Source organism: Giraffa tippelskirchi, chromosome 8, assembly GCF_054371585.1.
Source record: "Giraffa tippelskirchi isolate mGirTip1 chromosome 8, T2T-mGirTip1v1.2.pri, whole genome shotgun sequence".
Lineage (NCBI taxonomy): Eukaryota > Metazoa > Chordata > Mammalia > Artiodactyla > Giraffidae > Giraffa > Giraffa tippelskirchi.
The window spans coordinates 86,977,085-86,999,796 of record NC_137282.1 but is presented as its reverse complement, the minus strand read 5'-3'; the positions used below and the strand labels follow the sequence as shown (position 1 = coordinate 86,999,796).

At 35.3% G+C, this 22,712-nt stretch overlaps 1 protein-coding gene across 3 annotated transcripts in view; it reads right to left on the bottom strand.

The window, feature by feature from the left end:
* The window catches only part of FBXO4 (F-box protein 4), a 287,893-nt gene that overhangs the window by 169,505 nt on the left and 95,676 nt on the right, over positions 1 to 22,712 (bottom strand). Inside the window, exons 9-10 of one of the 3 annotated variants that reach the window (XR_014061364.1) lie at positions 19,276 to 19,419; positions 16,690 to 18,955 (exon numbers count right to left, since the gene is read on the bottom strand). The exons of the other annotated variants lie outside the window; for them this stretch is intronic. The gene's annotated coding sequence lies outside the window, so the exon portion shown is untranslated. Of the gene's footprint in view, positions 1 to 16,689; positions 18,956 to 19,275; positions 19,420 to 22,712 lie in introns of those variants that run through there. 3 annotated transcript variants of the gene reach the window in all.

Sequence of the window (22,712 nt, the reverse complement as noted above, 5' to 3'; positions counted from 1 at the left end):
TTCTTTCTCACTTTCAGAAACTGTCAGCATAGAATGTTATGCTTTGGGAACAAAGAACCACCAAACTCCAGAAGCCTAAATCAACAAATGTTTCTTTCTTTCTCACACAAATGTCCACCAGTTGGTTTTGCTCTGCACTATTTTCATTCAGGACTCAGGCTAATGAAACAACCCTGGTCTGGAACGTGTGGTCAAGAGGGCAGACAGAGCAAGAACACTCTAAAGAGTCAGGCAGCAGCAACTAAATGCTCCAACTCAAAACTGACACGTGTCATTTCTGTACATGACACTCATTTCCCAAAACTAGTTAGTGGCCCCACCTAACCACAAGGTGGCAGGCAGCTCCATCCTGCCCTGTGCCCAGAAGCTGGAAAGCCAGCACAAACTACCACACCCTAAGACTAATTCCTCCAGAGATAGGCTGTAACAGATCACCAGAATCTTGTCAAGGGGATTATTTCCTTTTCATTTAGGAAAAAAACAAATAACATCTTTTTAATCTTCTCTCATGTTAATTTATTAGCCTCATGTTTGCCTTTAAAGAGATGAACTATACTCTGTACAGACATTATGCAGGCTGAAAGAAAACAGACGTGTAGATGACATACTTCATGATAACATTTATAAAGTTCAAGAACAAGTAAACCTAATCAATGGTGACAGAATGCATAAAGGTGGCCCTTGGGTTGCAATACTGAATGGGAAGAATGCCTACAAGGGGTTAAAAAGATTCTCACTCTGCATATACATCCATGCAGAAAAGTGATCAAGCTGTACTCTTCAGACCGAGTCATCAAATGTGTGTTATACCTAAAAAAATTTCTCATATGTACATCTTGGCATTAATGAAAGCTGGGGAGAAATGAAAGATTTGTTGAAATCCATCTCTGATCTAACACACCTTTTTTGTGTTTCCCAAAATTCCATAAGCAGACTTTTTCTTAAGAAATTTCAAATCACCTCATCTTCATTATAAAGCTATATACAGCTGATACATTGAAGTCAACTCCAAAGACACGCTAATGTAGTAGAAAATGAGATGCTTCCTGGAATAGGCTAATGCTAAAAGCTAGTGTATAAGGAACCCTTGTCAATAGATATGAAGTTTTAAGCAAAACTATTGATTCATGTGCTCAGTTGCTTCCAACTCTTTGTGGTCCTATAGACTGTAGCCCTCCAGGCTCCTCTGTCCATGAAATTTTCCAGGCAAGAATACTGGAGTGAGTTGCCATTCCCTTCTCCAGGGGATTTTCCCAACCCAGGGGTTGAACCCTGGTCTCTTATGTCTCCTACTTTGGCAGGAGAGTTCTTTACCACTAGCACCACCTGGGAAGTTACAGAACTAAAAAGCAAATGCAGGGGACATAAATGCTAGTTCTGGTTTTTAACTAACAAGTGGAAATTATGTTTAATAATTCTTCACTATTATTGGAATTCCATACACCACCATTTAATGAGACCTTGAAAATCCAGAATTTCATTGTCAGTAGTCTTTGTAATTATTTAAGAAAATAACAATCATGTTTGGAGGCTTCTGGAGAAAATCCATTTATTGTATAATAATTTTATATAGAAATAATATATATTGTTCTAAATTAAATGTATTGTGCATATGAACAAAGTTTAGTCATTTTGACACCCTAAATAAAACTAGCTGGTTTCTTTAGATCATTTGATAATTTACAAACAATGATCCATCTTAAAGGTTCTCAGATTTGTTCAGATGGTGGAAAGTTCATGAAGATCTTTTCAGAACACCATGATCTTTATACCACACTTTGAAATCTTGACATTTAAATTTTCTTAAACAAATTAAAAACCTTCTTAGCCCCCTCCAAAAAAGATACATGCACACACAATATAAAGTAACAACCATTAGTATACAAACTTTGAAAGGAAACATGAATTATCAAATCAAATATGAACTATTTTCATGTTTTCTATATTCATTTTATACTTTTAACTCAATAATAATAAAAATTCATAAATAATAAATTATGTATTTATATATTAAATACTATAATAAATAAATACATAATTTATATATTATTACATAGTATTATAGGGCTTCCCAAGTAGCACTAATGGTAAAGAATCCACCTTCCAATGCAGGAGACGTAAGAGACATGAGTTCAGTTCCTGAGTCAGGAAGATCCCCTGGAGGAGGGCATGGCAACCCACTCCATTCTTCTTGCCTGGAGAATCCCACGGACAGAGGAGCATGGTGGGCTACAGTCCTTAGGGTTTCAAAGAGTTGGACATGACTGAAGTGACTTAGTATGCATATAGTATAATAAATAATACTAAGTTAGGTAATTCAATAGCAAAGATCACTAAGAGACAAAAACCAGTGTCACTTAAGCTTTTAATAAAATTTTAGGAGGGGAAAAAAATAGAAGAGTCCATTGATTATGATATTTTTTCAAAAAAGTGAGAAAACTGGTATTATTCACCATTAGCCTCAGAACATTTTGTTTCAAATTAGAGAATGCCAGGAATTCAAGAGCACATAACTTGCTTGACTTCACTGTCAAAGATAAGAAATGGAAATCCTTTTTAGTGTTATTGTAACTGCTGGAGTTTCCTTAGGATTTGATTTTATTTCAGCTCCTTTACTGCAAGGGAGGCAGGGGAGAATTGGAAACTGTTTATATATAAGAACTATATCAAGAAATATCACAGGACAATGACCTACAACTTTTTTCCGCCTTGTATTACCAGAAAGAACTTTGGCAAACTGTGCAGCTATTTGCACATTTTTAACTTAAAAACTATAGTTTTTTTTTTTTTATTATTATTATAAGCTTAAATAATTGCAAGCGATATAATTTCTCGTATATTTAAATATTGAAATGTAAGTAAAGCTGTTATACTCTTTCTTCTAAATATGCCCCAAAGGAATAAACATCATTGCCCATTTTAATTAAATATTTGAGTCAGCTCTTCTTTAAAAGCCAGAAATTTTACATCACTTCCTTTTATGCTTGAAGCTGTGTTTCTATTCCACTTTCTCCATTGAATTTTACCCGAGTCCAATCTATTTTTATATTTGAAATTCTTTTGTTACTCAATCTAGCTTGCTTTGGAGGCATAAAAATCTATATATAATTTAAAATGCTGTTTTTAAATTTATTAAATCCATAAAGTTGTGTTAAAATATTTCTTCTAAAAAAAATAAACAAATAAAATAAAATAAAATATTTCTTCTTCATTTGTATATTATAATTATCAGAAATCAATTAATCAATACAAAATGAATATTAATAATTATTAGATATAGAAAAGTAAAACTTTATTGGAAATATATGCTAGTGGGTATGGTTGCTTTCTTGAGAAACCTGTATGCAGGTCAGCAAGCAACAGTTAGAACTGGATATGGAACAACAGACTGGTTCCAAATAGGAAAAGGAGTACATCAAGGCTGTATATTGTCACCCTGCTTATTTAACTTACATGCAGAGTACATCATGAGAAACGCTGGGCTGGAAGAAACACAAGCTGGAATCAAGATTGCCGGGAGAAATATCAATAACCTCAGATATGCAGATAACACCACCCTTATGGCTGAAAGTGAAGAAGAACTAAAGAGCCTCTTGATGAAAGTGAAAGAGGAGAGTGAAAAAGTTGGCTTAAAGCTCAACGTTCAGAAAACTAAGATCATGGCAGCTGGTCCCATCACTTCATGGGAAATAGATGGGGAAACAGTGGAAACAGTGTCAGACTTTATTTTTCTGGGCTCCAAAATCACTGCAGATGGTGACTGCAGTCATGAAATTAAAAGACGCTTACTCCTTGGAAGGAAGGTTATGGCCAACCTAGATAGCATATTTAAAAGCAGAGACATTACTTTGCCAACAAAGGTCCATCTAGTCAGGGCTATGGTTTTTCCAGTGGTCATGTATGGATGTGAGAGTTGGACGGTGAAGAAAGCTGAGCGCCGCAGAATTGATGCTTTTGAACTGTGGTGTTGGAGAAGACTCTTGAGAGTCCCTTGGACTGCAAGGAGATCCAATCAATCCATCCTAAAGGAGATCAATCCTGGGTGTTCATTGGAAGGACTGATGTTGAAGCTGAAACTCCAATACTTTGGCCACCTCATGCGAAGAGTTGACTCATTGGAAAAGACCCTGATGCTGGGTAGGATTGGGGGCAGGAGGAGAAGGGGACGACAGAGGATGAGATGGTTGAATGGCATCACTGACTCGATGGACATGGGTTTGGGTAGACTCCAGGAGTTGGTGATGGACAGAGAGGCCTGGCGTGCTGCAGTTCATGGGGTCGCAAAGAGTTGGACACGACTGAGCGACTGAACTGAACTGAACTGACTGATGGTTGCTTTTTGCAACTTATTCACTATGGATAAATATTCTAGTAATATTTAGAAATAGACACTCCATGCCTATTACATATTTTTGATAAATATAGTTGATGAGAAATTACATAAATAAAAATGGAAGGAATTTCGTATACCAGTGTCACTCATTCTTTAAACTCCTTCCCAGTTATATGGTAAAAGTTACATACTGATTATATTAGTAAACCATCACACTCATCTATCATCACAAGTTATTTTCAATGATCTTTTGTCTGACACTCAGTGTATGCTCCTCACTATCACTAAGAGAGAAGAACTGGCCTGAATTGCAAAATAATTTGTTACACAGTCAAGAAAGCAATGTACTTTTTCATCGTCTGGGACATATGCTCACACAGACTTAGCAAGACTAAAATGACTATTAATTGTGTCTTTATTCTTTCAACTAGAAGCAACTTGTTCAAACTGATGCACTCAAAAAGAGTTGGAAAAAATTCAAAATATTGCTATCTTCAATACATCTTAGCCAATATAGTTTTTAGTCATTTATTTTTATTTTATCATGAGCTTTACATATATTTTTGTCAAACTGTTGGCACTATAAACTTAGCTTCTTCAAACTGTGAAAAATGTCTGCCATATAACCTACTTAGCACAGTCATCCTACTGCCTCTTTACTTGACTGTTTAAAGTTCTTATAATTTGAGTTTTCTATCATATGTGAAAACAATCTATTGAATTACATAATATGCAAGGCATTGTATTAATAGAGATGAGCTATTCTTTAAATCTTATCTCATTTACCTCCTCCTAGTTCACTGACTTCCAGGCTGAAAGGCCACCTCACTGTTCCTTCAATGTGTGAAGCAGACAACTCCCTCCCCACCCATACCCCCCAATGAATCTCTGTTTTGGAATGTTCGCTTACCATTTAGATACTTACTCAAATATCTTATGTTCCCTTATCATTTAGACACTTACTCACCACTCTCTATCTCCTTACTTTGCTTTACTTTTTTCTTTGAATTTATGTTCATTCCATATATTATATATTTATTTGCTTGTTGCTTGACTCCACCTTCAGCAGTATTTACGATTCCTGAGAATAAACACTTTTGTAATTCCCTGATGCGTTCTGAGCACCTAAACCAGTGCTTGACACATAGGAAGATCTCAATAGATATCAGGTGCTTAAGTAAAAAGTGAATGGAGTCTCTCTGACCTCAGGTAACAGTAAATATTAAAAGAAAAGAAGATAAACTAGCAGAATTACTAAAAGACATAGTCTATTTTGCCAATATGGATATTTTAGAAACTGCTACCCACTAGTGACTCATTTCCTAAAACAAGGAATCTTTAACAGTAAAACCCAGTGGGATCTCGCAATCCTGCTCTTGGGTGTATATCTGGAGAAAACCATGGTTCAAAAGGATACCATGCACCCAATATTCATTGTAACATTGTTTACAATAGCCAAGAAAAGGAAGTAACCTAAATGTTAATTGACAGATGAATGGATAAAGAAGATGTGGTACATGTATACAATGGAATATTATTCAGCCATTAAAAAAATGGTAAAAAAATGGCCATTTGTAGTAACATGGATGGACCTGGAGATCATCATACTCAGTAAGTCAGACAGAGAAAGACAAATATCAGATGTTACTGCTTATTGTGGAATCTTAAAAAAAAATGATACAAGTGAATTTATTTACAGAACAGAAACAGACTCACAGATTTAGAGAACAAACATATTTACCAGGTGGAAGGGAGGGGATAGATTGGGATTGACATATACACAGTGCTATATTTAAAACAGATAACCAATAAGGAGCTACTCTTTAGCACAGAAAACTCTGTTCAATATTCTGTAAAAAACTAAACGTGAAAAGAATTTGAAAAACAGTACATACAAGTATACATATAACTAAAAACTGAATCACTTTGCTGTACACCTGAAACTAACACAACATTGTTAATCAACTATACTCCAATATAAAATAAAAATTTAAAAGAAATAAAAATACAAATAAATACATAAAATGAATCCATTGCATTAGAAACAAATGAGTATACTTAACCATTCTAGATATTCACTGTATTTTTCTTATTTTCTTATTTCATACTAGTGGAAACTTCAGCAAGGAAACCATTACTCCAAATATATGGGCTGTCAACACTTACCTGGGCCATGCCAGAATGCTATCTTATTTCACATTTAACCTTGAGAAACAGTATGAAAAACTGCTTCAGCCAAGGCATTGGTAGTTGATAACTAAATAAAAGCAGTAAAATATATTTGAAAGGAAACAAAAATAATTTGGGTGATTGATTTATGATGAAACTGGGAAATGTCTAATGGCTTTCTAGAAAGAATTTCTAGCCTAAAGAAAAGAGGTATTATATTCTGTTGGTGGACTCTGGGGCCTCAGAAACTGAATCATGAGAATGAAATCATTTTTCAGAACATCCTTCAAATTGCCTTCATAAAAGAATGAGTGTCCACAGATGAATCTAAAAGAAATTGTACATTTCACCTGACATAGTATCTCAGATTTGGGGCAAGTCTGATGCAGAATTTGCTCATTATTGCCTCTTCCCCATCCTACTTCTTTGGGTGTTCCCATTTACATGTAATATCCTAAGAGGTCTCATGTTATGCTTTGCCTCCTGGCCTTTTTTACTTGCTAGTTTTCAGTTTTGTGCTATATGGTCCATGTATTATTTGATGTCTTTTAGTTCCAGTAACTTGGAAGGTAAATATGCTGTTTTACTTGTAAATCTTACTATCGAACCACTAGTCTCTAATTATCAGTGCTGAGAATGAAACAGGTTTTATTTGTTTGTTCAATGATGGACAAAATAATTAGCATACCTATACCTTCCTTTTCCTCTCTTTGGTGTTGTTTTTTTTTTTGTTTGTTTATAATTTGGAATGATTTTATTATCATCTGGGGATTATTTTTAAGCATTATCATCATTTCAAAAAAGTATGTTTCATTTTGAAAACACACAACAGTTGTTCACACTTTATTTAAATAGTTTCAGTGCTCAACATCAGTCCTTTCCTATCATGTTATAGCTGATGGGTTTTTATTTAAATGCATTTCTTGTTTGACTCAGTGTGTCTTCAAGTGATACTTATGGTTAGGGGTACCTAGAGGAAGAGTCCCTGTCTTGCCCCTGCTCACCATTGCCATCAACTAACTCTAACTTCTCCAAAATAGGAAGTCTTAAAAGGGTAGGCTAGCTTTTTTTCATTTCCTGCAAAGGCTGTAACACCTCACTACCTTCTTGTGTTAGTCACTCAGCTGTGTCTGACTCTTTGCGATGCCATGGATTGTAGCCCACCAGGCTCCTCTGTCCTGGAATTCTCCAGGCAAGAATACTGGAGTGGGTTACCATTTCCTTCTCCAGGAACTAACTTCTTAGGAAGTTTAAGAGTTTTTGGTGGCTTCTTTAATCTGATTTCATTGATCCTTTCTACTAGAAATCCACTGATACTACATTTGTGGCATAGCATTCTTATTACTCTCTACTCTTGTTATTCATTTATTATCTCAGTAAGTTTTGGGGAAAGAGCTGATTTTTACAAAGGAAGATCTGGTCACATCATTACTTTGTTTCAAATATCCCAGCTAACTCCTCAACTATAGAGTAACATTCAAATTCCATAGGAGAAAGATCCTTTATTCTCTGGCCCAGCCCACCTGAATCTTGCTGCCTGAGCAAGTTCACCTCACCCTAGTCCTGGCCCTGCTCCTAGGTATAGATAAAAATAGAGCAAGACTTTTTGTTCTTAAACTGGTTTAGTCAGAGTCCAAAATTAAAACCATCCCTTGTTTTACTTATTTTGTTTTGATTTGGTTTAGTGCTAAAAATCTGAATGAAAAATCAACTTACAGCCAGTAAATACATCAATAGCAACCAAACATGGAAACATCATGTAAATAAATACAGGACAATTATCTATGAAATAAATGTCCTTGTATTTTGACAAATATCAGGGAACAAGCCTCCTAAGCAAAGCTACCTACAGTGCAAGCCAACAAACACCTTCAAAAACATTTAACAGTGCTTTTGGCTGGTAAATGGGTACTACTCCTCAAATGTTAATAAACACACTCAACTAACCAAGTCGACCAAGAATATCATTCACTAGCAGTCATCAGGGATCTCTCAGCAACTCCTCGTCACTCACAACTGTTTGACTATGTTGACTGCCAGGTCAAATATTTTTCTAGCTCGAAAATCTAATGAACATCTTTTTATAGCTTATTCTTCATTTTCCTCTGAATATTGCTTATTACAGTCTTATGAGTTCTTAAGATATTTATACTCAGAATAACTGTTAAACCTAAATTAAATTTCTCAAAAAGTATTATTGTGTCTAATGAGATCAGCTTCTTTGATCTTTGTTAGGTTTTCTTCTAAACTAACTTCAAATTACACTCAACCTGATAGGCACATTTGATAATGAGTTGCTTCAGAGCACACTGTAGATATGTTTATTTGGTCTAATTAACTAGGATAAAAGGATCAGCTTGCAGTACCTTGGGATATTTGCTGTAGATTTCTAAAAATATGTATAGAAATTGCCTTACAAAAAAAAAAAAAAGGCTGTTTAATTGAAGCAATCTGTGAGCTTTTTAAAATTTGGGCAAATACATCAAGAAAAATTGAGATTATATTTTCTCTTTTGGACAATGGTAAATCAAGATAATTTCTGTTATCTAGTTTATGTTGATCATTTGAAATAGCTCTCATTAACAGTGAGATAAATGCTTCTGTCTATAACAAATCTAAGCTTTTGATGCTTAGTGCAATAAAAATGACTGGATTTGCATTTATACACATCTTAGCCTTTTCCATTTAAAAGACATGTAAATACAAATTGTTATCTACCAATAGATGAAATTGAGGTACTACTAATTTTATGAACATGTTTCTATCAAGCATAAAAGAAGTGGTCAGCCTTCATTTCTAGCTAATTTAACACAGTCATTAGAAGACAAATGCATTTTTTATTAGAATCTGAGAATTTAAAAAAATGTATTAGCTGCCAGAGCCATGCTATTACTAAAAGTATTAGAAATTAGATTACTGCTTTAAAAATAAGAAAAATGGGCTTTTCAGAAAAAGAGCTCTGATGATCATATCCCTAGGATAATAATTTAAAGGTGTTTCTAAGTTTCTAGGCATGTTTAAAACATTTCTTTTCTTTGGTACACTTTCTAAGAGAAAAAAAACACTTGTGGGGACCTGAGTCCCATAATTTCTGTTGCCCCTTACAGAGAAGGAGATGACTTTTATTAGATAGAATAAGTACTGTTATAAACTTATCAACATTAGCCAATTTTGACAATGCAGAGAAGAAAGTAACTGAGCTCCTCCTCCTACCCTCAGCGAACCTCTCCTCCATCTTCTTGACTTGTTTACCAGAGTCTCCTCAATCTCTAAATTTTAAAGCATCTCGGGTCAGCCTCAGTCTTGTTCATTGACTATACTCTCTTGGCTTTCATCCAGGCCTGAGGGTTGATCCACCTTCTCTATGCTGATGCCCCCAAATTCTTATCTCAAGTCTAGACATTAGTCCCCAAACTTGACTCACATATCCGACAGCACGCCAAACTCAACCTGTCCAAAACTGACCCCTCCTTGATCCCTTTTATGTGTTATAACTTGAGTACTTTATGTCAGGGTGAGATGCAAATGGAGACTACTCCAAGGCTATTGGTGAATGTATACATTTCTATTCATTTTCCCCAAAATAAATTGTTGTGGCTGATTTTCTCTAAGTTAAGAAGTAAGCACACAGAAGCCAGGAGTCAGCAAACCACTGTTCTTTAAAGGGCCAGACGGTAAACATTTTGTCTGTATAAGCCATATGGTCTCTGCACTGTGTTCCAATAAATTTTATTTATTAAAATAGGTGACAGACAAGTGTAGTTTACTGATCCCTCATAAAGCATTATTTTTTTCTCAGTAATATAGACTAATTTTATAATCTAATGTGCTCTTTCTTCTGTAGATATAACTTTGCTCTTATCTTTTACCCTTTCATACTCACCAAAAGACAAGCAAAGAAAGCTTGAATTAGTATCATTATACTAAGGAAGACTTGATTATTTCATACATCTGGCTCTCACCTCAATGCCTCCATTTAGATTTGTTATATGGCACTGTTACAGTTTATTCTATCACACAGACAACAAATATTTGCCAAGTTCTTATGATGTGCCTATCATTTTGGGGAACTTTAAAAAATAAAAATGTAATATATGTCTCCTCAATGAGTTTATAAATTAATTGGTGAGGCACACACACTAAATAACAGCATGAACTGTAATTCAAGTATGATAAGGCAATATCGGATTAAGTGTTCATCTAGTGGCACAAAAAATAAATTCAGAGAGTTCAGAGGAAGTCTGTGTACGCTATCAGTGAAGACTGAGGGAGAAAGGACATTACCTGGGACATAAACAATTAATAGAATTTAGATAAATAGATTGTGGGGTTTTCAAATGAATTTGAGAAACAAATAAAGTCACAACATAAGCTAAAAATGCATGAACACACATCCAGACAACAGTAAGCAAACCCAATTGAAGAAAGCAGCATTTGTAATACTTTTTTTGATTTCAAGGGACAAATAACCCAACTCAAATGGAGGACTGCAGGCTGCTATTATTATTTAGGGCTCTCCGTCATTCGTTATCTCTTCACTTTGCTCCTCTCAGTGGTCTGACTTCAATCTGCAAATTGGCTACCTGTGCCTGATGGCAAAATTGGCCACCAACATTACCATATTCATATACACTTAGCTTAGAAAGTATGTGGAAAGAAAGTACTTCTTCCTCACAGTACCTGAATGTCAATTCAGGGAAGAAGAATGATCAACTTAGTATAGATCATGTACCCAAATGAACTATAATAACTACTCTAGCCAGAGGAATGAGGCTGTTATAATTTCTTCTGCCTGCAGCATGTGCCTACACATGAGGCTGTGCGAAAAATGTGCACAGCAATTGAATAGGGATATTCCTCAAAAGTAATAGAAATGCTATACAGGCAAAAATAGCAGATCCTCTTGTAAAAATTGATCTCAGTCTTTTCCATAGGTTTATTAGAGTAAAATATTTGAGGGATAAAATACATTTCCATTTGAGCCACCATTCTATTTATGAACTATGCAACTCAATCCTACAATGATAATTTCTAGTAAGATGTCTGAAACTCAGAAAAGTCCCTTAAGATATTCAGTTATGTGGTCCTACAAGGTGGGTTCACTCTCTACTCCTCTCACCATACCCCCAAATGACTATCATGGGGGAATAAATCTGGGAAGACATTCAAATTCAGACAATGGATCTGAAAGTACTGTATAGATAAGAATTTCAAAGTTTATTATATTTATAGTTGATATTGGCAATTGCTTGGATACCACTGTGGAAACTGACATTTATATTTCAGTTTTTAAAATCCTATATATGTTTTTAATTACCTACTTGCAGTATAATCTGAGTCTTGCTTCCTTGCTTATATTCTCATGGAGAAACTCAAACTAGAATATCAAAACTGAGCTTCTCTCTCCTCTCTCATCCATACACTCCTATACCATTCACATTTTAGCTATCCTATGCCAATGATGCAAAACCTTCGGGGGTGTTTCAGGAGACTGTGTGGTTTTATTCTACAACTACCCTCATGCTCTTCCACATGAGTAAACAGAACAATCTAAACTCACTGAGAAATACTGAAGGATATGACTAATCACATGTGTAAGATTTGCTGTCAAGGACAACCGTAGGAGGTACTGATGAAGAATTATAAAAAAACAGGATGTCAGAGAAAATCTGATAAAGAATTATGAAAAAAACAATGTCAGAGTAAACAGGATAAAAATTTATGAACTACAGGATGTCAGTAAACTCAGTGTAACTGCTGATGCAAACTGAATACTAGCTGATTATTCCTAAAAGTAGGATGATGTATATAAAATATAGTTTAATTACTTATAAACAGAGCTCCTCTGTCTGGGATTTTTCAGGCAAGAATACTGGAGTGGGTTGCCATTTCTCCCACCACGTGATCTTCCCAACCCAGGGACCAAACTTGAGTCTCTTGTGTTTTCTGCATTACAGGCAGATTCTTTACCCACTGAGCCATTGGAGAAGCATGTGTGTGTGTGTTTGTGTGTGTATATAAAGTCACTTCAGTCATGTCTGACTCTTTGTGACCTTATGGACTGTAGCTCACCAGACTCCTCTGTCCATGGGATTCTCCAAGCAAGATTACTAGAGTGAGTTGCCATTTCCTTCTCCAGGGGATCTTCCTGACCAAGGGATCGAACTTGCGTCTCTTAAGTCTCCTGCATTGACCTGTGGGTTATTTACCACTATTACCCCTACAGCTTTGTGACTGCTTTCTGGCTACCTGTAAGCATTCTGGGTATTCGCTTTGCTCAATAATAAAATTAGCTCTACAGCAGAAGCTAACATTACATTGTAAAACGATTATACTCCAATTAAATAAAATCAGCTAATTCCATATTTACAATTGAGGTATTCCTTCAGATATTAATTTTCTTTTTTTCACAAAAGACTACAACCATTTACTTAGAAGTTTCAGTGGGTTTTGGGGAGTCACTTTAAGAAGGTAAAGGAAGGGCAAATAAGGAGAGTGAATTGAGACATTCTGAAGTGCAATGGACCCAAGGCCCCACAGAATTTATTTAAACCCTTTGTGTCACTGAGATCATTTAAAAGCTAAACCAAAATTTCTTGTTCAGAAAGATGTAGTCAAAGTGTTTCCAAAATTAACCCAAAATTAACTGTGAAAGAGACCAAATTGCTAATTGTAGGGTTCTCCTGAATACTAAAATATCTATGAGTTTTCTTTAGCTTTTGTTAAAACCAAATATTCTGGTTTGTCCTTCTGAAATAACTGGCTCCCACCACCAGCATGAATATTCAGATCAATATAGGAAAAGTGTGAAATGAATACACTAAGTCATACATTTTTATCTGTGTGCCATTTTATTCTTTCTCAATTGCTGTTCTTTCACATTATGTTTCTTTTAAAAATATATGTATGAAATTAAAATACACACAAAATTACACAGTACCAAATAAAAAGTTAAAGTGTCCCACCCAATTCCACAAACCCCAATCACTTTCCCTGGAGAAAATAATTTTTTACTAATTTTGCTTTTAATTTTCCAGTGGTTATCACCACAATTCTAAGTTGTATGCTTAATCTGTGGCTTGGAAAACTGTCTTTATGTTGATGACTCCAAATATTTTAACTCTAATCATAACTTCTTGACTGAGCTCTGGACTCCCAAAGCCAGCTTCCAGCTTGCATGTGTAACAACCTTTGCAAAATTAACAACTCTAAAGTAGAATTCCAGATTCTGTCTATTTCCTATCCTACACTAAATCATACCACTTAGTCTTTCCAACTTCTGTAAATAGCACCATGATCTACTTGGATGCTCATATTAAAAATCATCCCTAATTCTTTCTTTTTCTTCTGCCTTTCTATTCAATCAATCAACAAGTCAAAAGAATTCTATCTGATCAAAATATATCTTGAATATTTCCTCTTCTACACATCTCTGCTCCTTTTACTCCAACCCAAACTGTTTCCTAATTGAACCACCGGAACAGATGTTAACTGGACTCCTTGCTTCAACCCTTGTCACATTTCAATCCAATTTCTGTACAGCAGCCAGAGAAGTCTTTAAAATGTTAAGTCAAACCCTTTTTAAACTCTTCTACTACATTTAGAATAAAACTGAAATGCCTAATCATGACTGAGAAGCCCCTGAGTGACCTGATTCTTGTCTGCCCTTCTAACCTCATCTCTTACCACACTTCAGTTTGCATCCTATGCTTCAGTTGTCCTGTCCTCAGTTCCTGTCCAAGTACATCAAGAGAGAGATCTGCCTGGCTTCCTTCTTTTCATCCATGAAGTCAGTTTAGATGTCACTTAACAATCCTGGGCTAACCCATTCCAGCTTCCTTTCATGTAGGTATTGCAAAGATAAAGACTTCATTTCTCAGCTTCCTTGTAGCTAAAGGAGACCATGCTATTCAGTTATGTCAATGAGACATAACTTAAGCCAGCTTATCCATTTCATCCTTCCTTACTGGAATGCAGACAGAAAGCTAGTTGTGCAGCTATCCCTACTAAGGATGGCAGAGTGGAGAGAAAAGAAGAGCATTGTTCCTTGAGAGCATTGTTGAGATACCATATCAGCTATGAACTGAAAACCCACACTTTTTATTTCATGAGAAAAATAACTTTATTGTTTAAGCCAGTATTTATGAAGTTTTATGGTAATTATGGATAAACATAATCTCAAAATATATAACATCCATACTGGTTTCTGTTTATCATGTCACCCTCTTAAAACTATTTTATAACATTTATCTGGATCAGAATTTTTTGTTTACTGATTTCACTAGCTTATTATATATTTATTCCAGTCAATAAATAATTATGAAATGTTTAGTAAAAGAATCTAAATTGTCATTTGATTCATATCAGATAATTTCATTTTACTCCTTGCTATGAAGGAAGAACTGACTCATTGGAAAAGACCCTGATGCTGGGAAAGATTGAAGGCAGGAGAAGAAGAGGATGACAGAGGATGAGATGGTTGGATAACATCACCAAGTTGATAGACATAGTTTGAGCAAGCTCCAAGAGTTGGTGATGGACAGGGAAGCCTGGCATGTGGCAGTCCATGGGGTTGCAAAGACTTGGACATGACTGAGTGACTGAACTGAATTGATGAAGGATGAAAATTTAGCTTACTAGCCCAAAAATAATTTTGTTATTATTTACATTCAGTTCCTTGTGACAAATTTTTGAACTCAAATAGTAATTTAAATGGTAATTTTTTTAGGCACTATCTGTTGACTTTCCATTATCTCAGATGAGAAAATCAGCAATTGTGCCTCTTCTCCTACTATCTCCAAATTTGATTACTTTTACATTGGCAGGATTTGTAATATTCATAATTTTTCTGTACCTAAAATTAAGTCTTTGGTACTTTACCTACAGGTTGATCCTATAAATCATCAATGATTTTGAAAATTATGACTTTATAGACATTATTCAATCTAGAACACAGTTGCATAGATCAACAAATATGTAAAGAAATCTTGTTGTATGTCACTATCCATGTCACTTAATTATTTTTTAACTATGAAACATGCTTTTTGAAAATGCAAAGAATATAGAAATCTATAGAAAATAGTGAAAATGTGCATAACTTTTATAAAGTCTTAATTATTTACTATTTATGACCATCTTTCCATCTCTCTATGTATATATGTATTTTATTTTCTTTATGATTAGCATTCCATATGTGTTTGAAATATCATTTATTTTACCCTATTAAAAAACCATTGAGGTTGTTGCCTATCATTTGTCATAACACTAATAAAATAAATACCCAGTATGTTATATTTGTAAAGGTATGTAAGTTGTTTTGTAGAATAAAAATTCTCTAGTCATTATAAGTGTACTATACAACTTAAAAGAAACAGTAGAAACTCCCAGCTAAACATCTGGATCAGTGCTCTCCAAAAGCATATAATGAAATAAATACATAATTTAAAATTTTCTAGTAGCCACATCAAAAAAGTAAAAGAAACATAAAATTTTCACCATCTATTTTATTTAACCCATTATGTCCCAAATACTATCATTTCAGCATGTGAACAACATAAGCATTATTAATGAGATATTTTTATCTTTTTATCATACTAAGTCTTCAAATTTTAGTACGTATGCTATACTTATACTGCATCTTAGTTCAGATGCTAATTTTTACACAATTTTTAAAGATTACACTACATTTACAGTTATTACAAAATATTGGCTATATTCCCCATGTTGTATAATATATCCTTGTAGCCTGTCTTACACACAATAGTTTGTACCTTCCACTTCTCCACCTCTTTAATGCTCCTCCTCCTTCTCTCCCCTCTGGTAACCACTAACTTGTTCCCTATATCTGTGAATCTGCTTCTTTTTTGTTATATTCACTAGTTTGTTATACTTTTTAGATTCTGCATATAAGTAATATCATATAGTATTTTCTGTCTAACTTATTTCACCTAGCATAATACCCTCCAATCCATCCATCCTGTGGCAAATGGCAAAATTTCATTCTTTTTCATGGCTGAGTAGTATTCCATTGTGTATACATACCATGTCTTCTTTATGCATTCATCTGTTGATGGACACATTGTTTTCATATCTTGGCAATTGTAAATAATGCTGCTATGAACATTGGGGATGCGTGTATCTTTTTGAATTAGAGTTTTGTGGTTTTGGGGACATACTCAGGAGTGGAATTGCTAAGTAATATGATAGCTTTATTTTTATTCTTTTGAGAAACTTACATATTGCTGTCCACAGTGGCTGTATGTGTTACATTCACAACAACAGTGTATGAGGGCTCTCTTTTCTCCACAGTCTTGCCAGCATTTGTTATTTGTGTTCTTTTTGATGATAGTCATTCTGACAGGTGTGAGGTGATTTCTCATTGTGGTTTTGATTTGCATTTCCCTGATGATTAGCAATGTTGTGTATCTTTTTTTGTGCCTGTTGGCCATCTGTCTATCTTCTTTGAAAAAAATGTCTATTAAGTTCTTCTGCCCATTTTCTAATTGAGTTTTTTTATGTTGAATTGTATAAGCTGTTTACATATGTTGGATATTAATGCCTTATCAGTCATATCATTTGCAAATGACAGTCCAAAATCTACAGAATGCAGCAAGAGCATTTCCAAGAGGGACGTTTATAGCAATAAAGCTTACATCAGGAAACAAAAATCTCAAATAAACAATCTAATCTTATACCTAAAAGAACCATAGAAAGAACAAACAAAACTTGAAGTTAGTAGAAGGAAAGAAATCATAAAGATCAAAGCAGAAATAAATGAAATAGAGACAAAAAATAGAAAATCTCAATGAAACTAAAAGTTGGTTCTTTGAAAAGATAACAAAACTGATAAACCTTTAGCCAGACATATTAATAAAAAATGAGAGCATGCCCAAATCAATAAAACAAGAAATTAAAAAGGAGAAGTTAATACTGATACCAGGTTTCCCTGGTGGAACAGATGGTAAAGAATCTGCCTGCAATGCAGGAGACCCAAGCTCAATCCCTGGGTCAGGAAGATCCCCTGGAGAAGGGAAGGGCTAACCACTCTAGTATTCTTGCCTGGAGAATTTCATGGACAGAGAGGAGCCTAGTGGGCTACAGTCCATGGAGTTGCAAAGAGTCAGACATGACTGAGTGACTAACATGTTCACTTTCAATATTGATACCACAGAAGTACAAAGTATTATAAGAGACTACTATGAACAAGTATATGCCAATAAAATGGACAACCTAGAAGAAATGGACAAATTCTTAGAAAGATACAATCTCCCAAGACTGAACCAGGATGAAATAGAAAATATGAATAGACCAATTACAAGGAATGAAATTGACACAGTACTTTAAAAGCTCCCAACAAGCAGAAGTCTGGGACAAGATTGCTTTCCAGGTAAATTCTACCAAACACTTCAGTTCAGTTCAGTTGCTCAGTCGTGTCTGAATCTTTGCGACCCCATGAACTGCAGCACGCCAGGCCTCCCTGTCCATCACCAACTCCAAGAGTCCACACAAACCCATGTCCATCAAGTTGATGATGCCATCCAACCATCTCATCCTCTGTCGTCCCCTTCTCCTCCTGCCCTCAATCTTTCCCAGTATCAGGGTCTTTTCAAATGAGTCAGCTCTTGGCATCAGGTGGCCAAACTATTGGAGTTTCAGCTTCAACATCAGTCCTTCCAATGAAAACCCAGGACTGATCTCCTTTAGGATGGATTGGTTGGATCTCCTTGCAGTCCAAGGGACTCTCAAGAGTCTTCTCCAACACCACAGTTCAAATGCATCAATTCTTTGGCGCTCAGCTTTCTTTATAGACCAAATCTCACATCCATACATGACCACTGGAAAAACCATAGCCTTGACTAGATGGACCTTTGTTGGCAGAGTCATATCTCTGTTTTTTAACATGCTGTCTAGGTTGGTCATAACTTTCCTTCCAAGGAGCAAGCGTCTTTTAATTTCATTGCTGCAATCACCATCTGCAGTGATTTTGGAGCCCAGAAAAATAAAGTCTGACACTGTTTCCACTGTTTGCCCAACTATCTGCCGTGAACTGATGGGACCAGACGCCATGATCTTAGTTTTCTGAATGTTGAGCTTTAAGCCAACTTTTTCACTCTCCTCTTTCACTTTCATCAAGAGGCTCTTTAGTTCTTCTTCACTTTCAGCCATAAGGGTGGTGTCATCTGCATATCTGAGGTTATCGATATTTCTCCCGGCAATCTTGATTCCAGCTTGTGCTTCTTCCAGCCCAGCGTTTCTCATGATGTACTATGCATATAAGGTAAATAAGCAGGGTGACAATATATAGCCTTGACATACTCCTTTTCCTATTTGGAACCAGTCTGTTATTCCATGTCCAAACACTTAAAAAAAGTTAATACTATCCTTCTGAAACTATTTCAGAAAATTACAGAGGAAGAAGCACTTCTGAACTCATTCCATGAGGCCAGCATCACCCTGATATCAAAACAAGACAAAGATGCCACACAAAAAAAGTTAAGGCAATATCACTAATGAACATAGATGTAAAAATCCTCAACAAAACGTTAGCATATCCAACAATATATTAAAAGGATCATAAATCATGATCAAGTAGGGATCATGGACTGCAAGGATTTTTTGGTACCCACAAATCAAAGTGATAAACCACATTAACAAATTGAAGAATTAAAAACTATACAGTCTTCTCAATAGATGCAGAAAAAGCTTTTGATAAAATTCAACATCCATTTATGATTTTAAAAACTCTCAAGAAAGTGGAAATAAAGGGAACATACCTCGACTTAATAAAGGCCATATATGATAAACCCACAGACAATATGATACTCAATGGTGATAAGCTGAATACATTTCCTCTAAGATCAGGAACAAAACAAGGATGCCCACTCTCCCCACTTTCATTCAACGTAGTTTTGGAAGTCCTAGGCACAACAATTAGAGAAGAAAAACAAATAAAAGGAATTCAAACTGGAAAGGAAGAAATAAAACTGTCGTTGTTGGTAGATGACATAATCCTACAGATAGAAAATACTAAAGATGCTACCAGAAAACTACTAAAGCTCATCAGTAAACTTGGTAAGTTTCAGAATACAAAATTAACATACAGAAATCTGTTGCATTTCTATACACAAACAGCAAAGCATAGAAAGAGAAATTAAGAAATCAATTCCATTTACCACATCAAAAAGAATAAAATACCTAGGAATAAACCTACCTAACTCCTGGCTCAGGTGATTCTCGTGCTCATCCTAAATTCCTTCAGTCATGTCTGACTCTGAGCAACCCTGTGGACTATAGCAGGCCAGTCTCCTCTGTCCTTGGGATTCTCCAGGCAAGAATACTGGAATGGGTTGCCATGCTTTCCTCCAAGGGGTCTTCTGACCCAGGCATCAAACCTGAGTCTCTTGCATCTTCTGCATTGGCACGTGGTTCTTTACCACCAGTGCCACGTGGAAAGTAAAGAACCACCTGCTAATGCAGGAGATGCAAGAGACACAGGTTTGATTCCTGGGTTGGGAAGATCCCCTGGAGGAGGAAATGGCAACCTACTCCAGTATTCTTACAAGGAGAATCCCATGGACAGAGGAGCCTGATGGGCTATAGTCCATGGGGTTGCAAAGAGTCAGACACACAAAAACCTACCTAAAGAGGCAAAAGACCATACTCCAAAAACTACACAGATGGAAAGGGATACCATATTAATGGATGGAAGAACCAATATTGTCAAAATGACTATACTACCCAAGGCAATCTACAGAGTCAATGCAATCCCTATCAAAATACCAGTGGCAATTTTTTAACTAGAATGAATCTTTTTAAAATTTGTATGGAAACACAAAAGACCCTGAATAGATACTAAATTTTTGTTAAAAATACATGATCTATATTTAAAGCTCATACATTTAGGCTATAAAAGTAGATTCACATATCCAACTTGCTCCAAGTATACTTAAAAGTTTTTCAATGATTGAATTGGGTATTGCTTTTAGAATATAAGTTTAAATTTATTCATATTTAATTATATATGAAATTCAGTTCATCTATTACACTAACCTCATTTCAAATGCTCTATAGCCACATGTGGCTAATGGCTGTGGTTGTGGACAGACATAGTTGTATATAAGTTAATGGGATTTACCAAAGCTTTGCATTTTCTCTATTCACCATACTGAAAAGAAGTTGAACATAGCTAAAAAGTTACCTTTTAGTAGTGGTAGCAGCATTTTCCCCACCAGCTGAGTCATATTTACAAAGATGAAGTTGTGTTGTTAAAAACTCTGCTTGATCTTTTTATTTTTATGACCGAAAGTGAAAGTGAAAGTGAAGTCGCTCAGTTGTGTCCGACTCCTTGCGACCCCGTGGACTGTAGCCCACCAGGCTCCTCTGTCCATGGGATTCTCCTGGCAAGAATACTGGAGTGGGTTGCCATTTCCATTTTTATGACTATAATTGTGCAATTCAATCACCATTACAGAATAATGATGAAAAATAGACATGAAAATATTCATTTTTTGTAAAAACTTATAAAGGAAAATCACTTTTAAAAACCTAACGATTTAGAGGTGAGTAAGATGACAGTAAATTTGGGGGAAAATACTATAAAAACACAGAAGAATTCTGTACTCCTTTGCCTGGTAAATGCCATTAAATTCTTGCTACATTTCAAAAGAACAGAGGGGCTTCTCTGGTGGTTCAGTGGTTAAAAGTCCACCTGCCAATGGAGGGGACATGGATTGGATATCTGGTCCCAAGAAGAACTCACATGCCATGGAGCAACTAAGCCCATGTGTCACAACTACTGAGCCCACATGATTCAACTACTGAAGCCTGTGCACCTAGAGCCCATGCTCTGCAACAAGAGAAACCACCACAATGAGAAGCCCATGCACCATAACTAGAGTGGCCTTCGCTCGCTAAAACTAAAGAAAGCCCTCACACAGCAAAGACCAAGTACAGCCAAAAATAAATAAGTAAATATTTAAAAAATAAAAATTAAAAATGGAAGAACAGAAAATGGAAACAACAGACAATGGGTTTTCGGCATCTTGGAGAAAGTTATGGCAACCCTCTCCAGTATTCTTGCCTGGAGAATTCTATGGACAGAGAAACCTCGTGGGCTACAGTCCATAGGGTTGCAAAGAGTCGGACACGACTGAGCAACTAACACACTTTTGGCATCTATGGAGTTAATCTTATAGTTGTCCCCTGTTTAACTGTTAACCTAGTTAATTGCACTGAGAGTTTTACTAATATCTTACTTTTATTTCTTTATGATATTTGTTAATGGACTGCTGAGTTTAATTTGCTAATATTTTACAAGTACTTTTGCATTTATTTATATTTTTATTTTCTTGTGCCACCCTTGCCTGGTTTTCAGCATTTGATGCCTGTCCTGACACCATTTGCAGACTTTTAAGAATTGCATGGCCTGAGGCCCCATGTCAGAAGGAATTAGGATGACAAATTGTATTCTAGGATCATTGCTTCCTTTTCACTCAGGCATATATGGCATAGCTGTTTTCACTCTCTAGTGGACAAAAATTAGAATAAACTGTTTTTTTTTTCTTTTGGTGAATGGGAAAATTCTAAATTGCTTTCTTCATGTTTCCCAGTATGAACTAAAGATAAAAAACACATTTCCTTTGGCTCTTTCTACTGCTTAGAGTATAAAGGAAAGGAATAATATCATTTGAACACTGTCTAAACATTACTGCTTAATAAATTTCCTGCTTTGATTTCTTATCAGTCTTTTTAGCAGTTAGGATACTTTCGGCTTCAAATAACAGACTACCTGACTAATATTCCTGAAATGTAAAGACCTTTATTTCAGTGAAGAAGGTTGCATAAAAAAGGAAAAAATTTGCACCACTGGTATATGAGATTAAAAAATGAGTGCCATATTTAGTACCAGAGTCAACTGTACAGTTCTTCCATTGTTTTTCTTTTCAAGTAAAACAGCCATTACAGCAAAATATTAAAATAATATGGCTTTTACAACCAGATCATAAATTTTTATAACATAAAATGTTTTAAACAGAATGTCAAAAAAGTTGTATGTTCAATTTTTATCTCTTAAAATATTTTACATTAATAAAAATTTAATATATTAGTGAGAATATAATGTTTCAGTACCACTAATAAAAAACATTTATCTAAAAATATAAAAAGAAGTCCCTATGAAGTTAATTACAAGGTTGGTGTGTGGTTTGATTAT